Source organism: Adiantum capillus-veneris, chromosome 11 (genome assembly GCF_014529385.1).
Source record: "Adiantum capillus-veneris isolate H3 chromosome 11, ASM1452938v2, whole genome shotgun sequence".
Classification (NCBI taxonomy): Eukaryota; Viridiplantae; Streptophyta; class Polypodiopsida; order Polypodiales; family Pteridaceae; genus Adiantum; species Adiantum capillus-veneris.
In genome coordinates this window covers 156,528,444-156,537,827 of record NC_140941.1, presented here as the reverse complement: position 1 = coordinate 156,537,827, position 9,384 = coordinate 156,528,444, and positions in this window count along the sequence as shown.

The window sequence follows — 9,384 nt, the reverse complement described above, 5'->3', positions numbered from 1 at the left end:
AGAGGATGATGGACAGGAAGTTAGAAAGCGAAGAAAGAATCGCAGCCATCGAGCGTAAGTACCAAGAAAGAATGGCAGCCATAGCGCGTGAGAGCAAGCAAGCACCCTTGGAAGCCAAAGCAAGAGAAGTGGAATTTGATCGAGAGAACAAAGCAAGAGAAGCAAAATTTGATCGCGAGACCAAAGAAAGAGAAGCAAGATTTTATCACGAGAACAAAGCACGAATGCAAGAGATGTTGCGACTCTTTTCTCAAGTTCAGGCACTGATGCAAGAGATTCGGGAAAAGAAGACTCTCTCAGTCTCTTCTTCTCCAAAGCATGACACACGGGATTTGCATGATTGTGTGAATCATGATGATGATTTGATTGACAATGACTTGCATGATGTTTTGATTGACAATGATAAGCACAATGATTTGCATGATGATTCGAATGACAAGCATGATGATTTGGATGACAAAGATAAGCATGATGATTTGAATGATATTGCTCAACATGATGATTTGGATGCCAATGACAAGCATGATGATTTGCATGATCAAGATGTGATTGCTCACAAGCATGATGAGTTGCATGAAGATGATCTGATTGTTCCCAAGGATGATGTGCTAGTGGATGCTTTTTCTAGCGAAGCTAACCTCGTTGTAGATTCGATCAATCACGAAGAACGGATCTTTGCTTTCGAGTCGAGGTCCAAAGAACCCCCACAGGACGATTCGATCATTCAGGAAGAACCGATCTTGGCTCTCGAGCCTAGGTCCAAAGAACCCTCACAGGAAGTATTATGTGTTCGCATGATTGATACGCACGCATTGTTCGAATGTTTCATTCATGATCGTTTCCTGTATTTTAGTCAGCGTCTTTATGTGATCCCTTTTCGTAGGCATGACATATTGTATGTTGAGCACGTTTCTCTCATGAATGAGTACGAATGTATGCGGATTTTTCATGAAAAGCTGAAAAGTATGTATGTCAGGAAGTCACATTCCATGTCTCTTCCTTGGCATGACACAGTACCCGAAAGAGCACATGAAAGTATGAGCACCAAGCATGGGCATTTCCGTTGTGAATTGCCACAGTTGATTGCTCTAGATCAAAAGAGAAAGATTCGATCTCATTGTTTGCATGTATGTGGTGAACGGTTTAGCACTCCGTCTATTGGTTCATTTACATTGCATGCAGAGCCTTTGAGGAAGACACGATTTTTTCCATTCACTTTACATGAAATAGGTATGTTCATGGTTTTGTGTTGGAAATGGGTTCAAGAATTTTCAGCCATGGAGATTCTTGAAGAAAGAAGAAGCACTACTCTCGACGAAGTTGAAGCATCGAAGGAGCCACAGAAGACTTTGAGTCGCTTTCGGCGCGGCCCAAAGAAGCAAGCATTGTAGACCTTTATGAAGTTCAAGTACCGCACGACCCACAGATCAGAGTGGGCCGGAGAAGAGTCCCTTCCAGGATTCCGGATGCTATTGGCGATCTCCCTCGACGCCATATAGTTCGGTACCAGTACCTCACTTTGAAAAGGAGGGGATGTCACGTGACACATCTAGCCCTATGTGTCCGTGGACAAGCTACAACATGATCAGGGTTCAGTCAGTCCAGTCAAGTTTAGATTAGAAGTGATCTTGCACTTTTGTGAGTCTATTCGTAGACCGTGCATGCCCAGTCTCACGGAGTGTAGATGCATATCCTCTGGTTGCACATAGCATGATCATCGGAATTCCCATCAAAATCCCTTAGAATCAGTTAAGGGAATTTTCCAATGCATTTAGCCTATGGCTCTAGATAAATTTCGGCTAGCTTCGCTGTGTGTAGGTCACCGTGACCTGCGTAGCTGGTCGAGGCACTTTTTGGGGGTGCAGCGCACAGCTTCAAAATATTATTAGCACACGCTCCTTCCCCTGCATGGATGCGCACGCAGCGCAGCGGTATGTACAGTGCCTCCCACAGCAAGGTTGAGGGTTCGAGTAGACCGTGTGCAACCCGTGTGTTGACTTTTTAGTCAAAAGCTCCCAGCCGGTTGCACGCAACTGGTAACCGGCAAGGTTACCTTCGCCACGAGAGCAACCAGGTCGAGATTTAACGAAATCCTTAGCCTATTTTTCCTATTTTTGGTATTTTTCACTTATTATTTTTAAGCGACTTTCCAAAAAAAGTAGGTAGGGCAATTTTGCTAAGTTAATATATAAGTAAACCCAAGTTAGCACTTTCTGGCAGAAGAGGCAGCAGGAGCTTTCCGCTCAACAGGCATCTTCTCAGCAGGAACCCCCATCAACACCCTTGGCGTTTTTGGTCTCCATCCTCGCCACAATTACCCCAGCGTTTTCCAGTTTGTAGCATCGCCTGCAATACCAGGTCCCTAGCGTTTTGCATAGCGCCAGCACATTCCCTAGATCCCTGGCGTTTTCAGTTGCAGATCGCCATCAGCAGTTCCCGACAGCCTAGCGTTTTTGCTAACGATAGAAGAACAGCCAGCGTTTTTGGTTTTCAACCCTTATTGCTGCAGAAGTTCAATGTTTTCAGCATTCTACAACAGCAGCAGATTCAGCCCTAGTTGGATGCAGAAGAACCCCATTTTCAGCCCATAAAAACGCAGCCAAAACAGTCATTTTCAGCCACCGAAACAGCCCCGAAATTAAGCAGATAGAAGACCACAGATTTCAGCCCTAAAGTCGTCGTCGCCACCACCGTCGTCGTCATCGGCATAGTCCGAAGTTGCATCAGTCCATTGCATACACATTGTATCACTTTGTGCAATCAATAGTAGACCATTCTCGCCAACGAGAGTGGGGCCTTCGGAGGAGGGTTTTACAACGTCTCTGGTGTCGTATCTCTCTTCTCTCTCTATCTCTTAGTCTCATACACTTGCACGCACATTGTCCATTCACTTTGTTCGTGATCATAGCACTTTCCATTAAGAATGGAAGGCTCTCCCTTCCATAAGAACTAAAAGGAACCTTGAGCACAATTCGGAGCACTCATCTTGAGCAAAGCGCAAACAAGCGTTCCACTGCATTTAACATCAAGTGAAGTAAAGAAACCTTGTGTTTGTGTGGAGTACTAGATTCGAGCTAAATCCTTAAACCTTTGCGTTGCACCTGACAGCCATGATCCCCCAAATCAACAATGGGCACTCCCATCTCGTGTAGTCTGCACATCAATCTGGCACTATCTGGCACTGGGCATCATGTCAAATGCTTTGCGGAAATCGACAAAGCTACAATAAATCTCTCTCCCATGTGCTCTACCCTCCTCAATGATGGCTCTGAGTGTCTGAATATGGTCAAGGGTGGAGAAGCCTCTCCTGAAACCGGTCTGTCCCATTGCCCGTATGCTCTCACTCTTTGCCTATCTGCTCAATTGCTGCTCAAGGATAGATGCACACAACCTTGCCAATGTGTGTTCAATCATAATAGTACGGTAGTTTCTAGGCTCCGTAGGATCACCTTCCTTGAAGATAGCACAATAGTAGACAGTCTCCAAGTCTCAGGTAGACCCTCACACATGACACAATTGAACAAAACTGCAAGAAGCTTTGCCAACAAATCTCTAGCATGTATAAAGTGCTCTGCTAATGCATGCTTTTAACAACCCCTCCCAAAGTGTCACCTGTACATAATAGAAGCCAAATGAAAAATTACAAAAAAAGTAAAAAAAAAAACACTGGCCGAGCAAGCTTGCTTGCCTTTAGCAAATGCAGGGGATTTAAAATGCGCTTCGTTTTAGTTACGTGCCATCTCTTGGAATGCTTCAAATCACGGGTTCTTTCAGTCAAAGAAAAGTGGACCTCGGAGAGTTTGCTCGGAGTCATTATGGAAAAACGCTACTGGTTCTGGATGTTTTTTTGGCAGAGATGGCATCCCTCGGAATGTGGTGATAGTAGCATAGCCACAACAAGGGAAGTTCTGGGTTGTTTTAACGAAGGTCAACGGTTTCAGGTGAGCAAAGTCTTCCAAAGTTGTAAAGACAGTAGTATTAGAGAAGGACGAGAAGATCTTAATGGCTTTTCAGTGAGGACGTCATTTCTTGGGACACTTGCATCACGAGGTATGATAACTGGAGGCATCTTCTTTTTATCCTTTTTCCCCTATGGGGATTCACCTCAAAAGATTATATATATATATATATATATATTAAAGAGTGGAGTTGCCAATATGGCCACCACCACCCCTACCTTCCATAGATGCTACCTTCCCATAGGTGGTGCCAAGAAGAGGGGGGGGCCTCCCCTCCCCTCGCCTACCCGTACACTCTCTTCCACAAAGTTCTCTCTCTCTCTCTCTCTCTCTCTCTCTCTCTCTCTCTCTCAATCACGGATTGCTTCTCGGCGTTTGGTATGACTGAAGAAGAGGGCGTTTCTAGCTTGGCTAGAGCGGGATTTATATGAGTTGTTTTTGAGCCAGAATTCATGCAAAGGCATGGCGACTTTTCCATGAGCACTCCCCCTCACCGATCATCACTTCTACGGAGGTATGGGGTCAATATGCATCATCTCTCTACACAGTCTCGGGGCAGCCACCTCTTCCAAGTCCGCTAGAGTCATGCCCGCACACATGTGCTTTCTTTACCGCGAAGATGGTAAAGAAAGCCATTGATAGGATGAAGACTAGGAGAGCATATGATTACGATGGCCTTGTAGTAGAGTATTTTATACATGCTAGAGATTTGCTTGCAGAGCTTCTAGCAGTGATGTTCAACCGTGCCATGTCCAAGGGCCCCCCTTTCTATGGTGGGAGAGGTCTATGCTATTGATTGCACAAATCTAGTACAATGGTCTAAATGCAATGGACTTGCCGACGATATCCACGACAATGATGACGACGACAAGGACGGGCTGAAAACTGAAAACGCTAGGGCTGAAAAGCTGAAATCTGCAAATTGCTTACTTTCTGCTTAATATTGACACTGTGTCGGTGAGGACGGTGATGGCGACGACGCAACGACAATGCACTGAAAACGCAGATGTTGAAATCTGTGGACAGCGGGCTGAATCTAAAAACACTGGCTGGCTCGACGATACGGTGAGGATCTGCTACGGGTAGGTGAGATCTGCTAGGCTAAGGGTTGAATCTACTGTGTCTAGGTGTTGAAAACTGAAAAGTTGATGTGTTGGGCTGATATGACACTGGAATCTGCAAACGCTAGCTTGAATCTGCAAATTGAAAATCCAGGCTGATCTATAGCAAAAACGCTAGGGGATCTGCATCCAAAAACGCTATCTGCTGTATTGGCTGAAAACGCTAGGGCCTCTTGTTGGTCTTGCTGAGAAGGTGCACTGTAAGTTCTTCTGCCTCTTTTGCGAGAAAGTGCTAGCGCTAGGTTTCTTTTATACTGCCTTAGTAAATTTGCCCTACTCACTTTTTCAACAAAAGTCACTTATTAAATAATAAGTGCAAAATGAGTAAATTGGGAAAATGGGTTCTATGCGCTGTAAAATGCTCATGATGGGTACTGAATGTCATGCTGATGATCATGCTGTGTGCAACCAGAGGATATGCAACTACTCTAAGTGCCTGGACATGCACGGTGTGCGCACAGGCTCACAAAGGTTCCAGAACACTTCCTAAGCTGACCTGAATCCTAGACCTGAGATAGCTTGTCCACATGCACATAGGGTTAGATGTGTACGTGACATCTCCTCTTTTTCAAAGTGAGGTATTGGTACCGAGCTGCATGGCTTCCTTGTAGTCCGCCAACAACTTTGGGTAATCTCTAAAAAACTCTTCATCAACCCACATTGCCTCGTGGGTTCCTCGATCCTTGAACTTCAAAAAGTACTGTCTGACTTGCTTGTTTGAGCCATGGCGAAATCGATGTAACAACACTTGCTCCAGCTCCATGACTACAGCTTCATCGATGATCTCCGGCTCTTCTTCTTCGGAAATGTCCTTTGGAGGTGTGCCCTGAAACACTTTAACCAAGACACATGGAAAACGTTGTGCATTGACCATGAGTTAGGCAATTGCAAATTTATAGAAACCTCATTGATCTTTTTAATGACAGGAAATGGACCATACATTTTGAAAGACAATCTTTCTTTCTGACTTGCTTAAGACGTTGCTTCATGATTCTTAAATAAACCCAATCCCCTTCCTTGATAGAAACATCGTGACGATGCTTGTTAGCCTATCGTGAGTAAGACTCCTGAGACCTGCTTAGCCGAAGCTTCACACTCTCAGAAATCTCATCCAACGACTGACTTTCACCATTGGCATCAGACATTTGACTAAACGAGCGAGTCAAAAGTGACTAAAACGGACGGCCGAAAGCTGTCTCATACGGAGTTCGACCAATGGCAGAGGAAAAAGAGTCATTCACAATAGCCTGAACCAATGGGAGTTAGAGCTCCCAATGAGACTGCTTATCATGCACATATGACTTTAAAACATCAAAAGGCAAATGATTGTAAATCTCTGTCTGACCATGTGACTGTGGATGAAAAGTCGATGAAAAATTCAACTTAGTGCCAAAATTTTTAGAGAGTGCGCGCTCAAAATTGGACGTGAACTTAATATCCCTATCTGAAACAATCGATTTTGGCAAACCACAGAGGGGGTATCAATGCTTTAGGAACAACCGTGCTACATCTTGTGCGGTGATTGTGGCCTTACAAGGAATCAACATGCAAAACTGCTAAAATGATCAACAATTGTCAAACATTGAGTGTTCCTTGAATGCAAACTAGGTGAAAGGTTAGTCACAAAATCCATGGAAATATCCTGAAAAGGTCCATCCGGAATCGGCAGCGGAAGCAAGAGGCCTTGCTGCTTACCCCAAGGAACTTTTACCTTTTGACAAATAGTGCACTGTGTGACATAACGATACACATTCTTTCGCATTTAAGGCCAATAAAAGAATCTTTCTATTTTTTTCAGAGTAGTGTTCATTCCCCTGTGTCCACCCGTGAGAGAGTCATGTGCATCGTGCAATATGGCTGTCCTGAGAGAGGGCAACACACATAGACGGTGATGAAAATATAACAAACCATCACGAATAAGATAGTTGCTAGGCCCTTGGGAAGCAAGAGCTTGCAACCATTGCTTACCAAACTCGGAATCTGCGTACTCGTTCTTCATGTTGTCGAAAGACACGCCCTGAAGAGAAACTGTGGATCTTGACTCAAGAGTCAGGATTTGTCCTTTGCGACTTAAGGCATCTGCAACAGGGTTAGCTTTACCAGCAAGGTAGGATCCGTACGTACGTACGGATCTGTACGGTACGGTACGTCCGTACCGTACCGTATGTTTTTTTTTTTGGCCGCAGTGCTGTGGGTAATATGTGGAAATAAACCCTATTGTGGCAAGAATTTTTGGTTTGCCCTTATTTAGCCTTATCCCAACACCTAGTTTTGTAGACATTTTGATACAACTTGCATTTATAGAGCACACACGAACGTCATTGCGGTGGTGAATATAGGAGGGCAAGCACGATCAGGAACTCGTATGAAAGCTTTGCCTTGGTTTATAGAATAGTGAACTAACATCCTTGGAGTGATACTTATGAATTTTTTATCAAGTATAGACCATATTGTAGGTTTTTGGAATTTTTTATCAAGTATAGACCATATTGTAGGTTTTTGGAATTAGAAACAAAAAACCTACGAATTTTACATACCTAACAACTCTATCCATTCGGTACTACGTACAGGTCGTACCGAATACGTACCGTACCTTACCACCTTGTTTACCAGGCACATACTCAATCAAACCTCTAAATTCCTCAAAAAATTGTGACCGCCGTGCTTGGCGATCACTCCAATGTGCACTAGGCATAGACTGGAGCCACTTGAGGGGTTGGTGATCTGTGCGAACTGTGAACTCTCTACCATACAAAAAATGCTTCCAATGCTTGAGAGAGTGAATGGCAGATAGAAGTTCTTTGTCATAAACGAAATAGTTCTTTTCTGCACTATTTAGATTCCGACTAAGGAATGCAATTGGACGGCCATGCTGTTGAAGCATAGCGCCTATGGCGACATTGCTCACATCCATCCATACCTCAAAGGGGTCATCCCAAGAGGCAAGGATAAGACACAGCGCTGGGCAGCTCTTTTTGTCTCTTATCTCTAGCCAATGCGATGATACTCAAAGATGACCAATTGCCACTCGTGAGCTATGCGGCATGTATGTGTCCATGTAGCATGGTCTCTAGATGAACCCCTCATCTAGCTCACTGTAATACAACATCTTCGAGGCAAGAGGTTGTCTAGGTGCGATGCATGTCTTCGATGTAGAGCTGTCATAGATTCTGTTTGAGTATTGTGTTCCTTTCATTGTGTGAGAGTTGGATGAAGGGCGAGTCCGGGTGATAGTGGAAGGGTGGTAATCTATCCATGTCCAGTCCATGTGCTTTGAGCCACTCTCTCACCTGCAAGCGCCGAGTACGAAGACTTGTGCTGCTCGACTGACTCTGAAATTTGTCTGGGGGCCTTGAGGCTCCGTGTGTGAGTCTAGCTGATGGCATCTCTCTCATGCTCTGAATGAGGCGGAGTGTCTGAAAAATAGCCTCGACTAGCATGGGTGGAGTGGCTGATTCTGATTTAATTATGTCATGTGGTATTGAGGGCTTTCTGAGCGACCCCTTGGTGGGGGCTCTTTAAAGTGTGCTTGATGACATCTCTCATGGCCATAGCCACATATCCTATAGATGAGTTTGTTCGTAGCTGCCTTTGCCATGGTGAAGGACACGAGTGGGCTGGCAAAGGTGAATCCCAAGTATACATAAGACTCCACCACCTCTACCTATCCACCTATAGCCATAAAGATTGCCGCACTCCTGACTGTCCTGGAAGTATGGAAGACCATGAGCTTGGTTTTCCTAGGGTCATTGTTAGCCCTCTCTGTGTACACAACATAGAGAGCCTCGAGGTATTGCTTTAAATCCTCCTTTGATTCAAAGATGAAAATAATGTCGTCAACATAAAGCATGATATGTATTGGGGTACCTCCAAGGTTTGGACCCTTGCCACCAGCCCACAGTATGTAATGTGATCCCTCATCAATGTAGATCCCGAAGAGGGTCAGGGAGAGAGGGCATCCTTGCTTCACACCAATGGTGCTAGTAATAGGGTCTGATAAGCCTCCGGGGCATTGTACTCTCCTTCTCACCTACTCATGTAAAGCATGTTTAGCCCAAGTCATTTGTGAAGGTACACCCAAGCTCTAGAGGCAGTGATAAATCCTCTCACGAAATGCTTTGCGGAAGTCCACAAAGAAGCAATATAGTCTCTTGTTTTGCGTTTTTGACCCATCAATGAGGCACCACAGAATGAAGATGTGATCTATAGTAGAGAAGGCTTGTTTGAGACCTACCTGTCTGGGGGCTCCAAGTCCGTCCCTTTCTGCCTATGAGTTCAGCTCTACCTCAAATACTGCTCCTTAG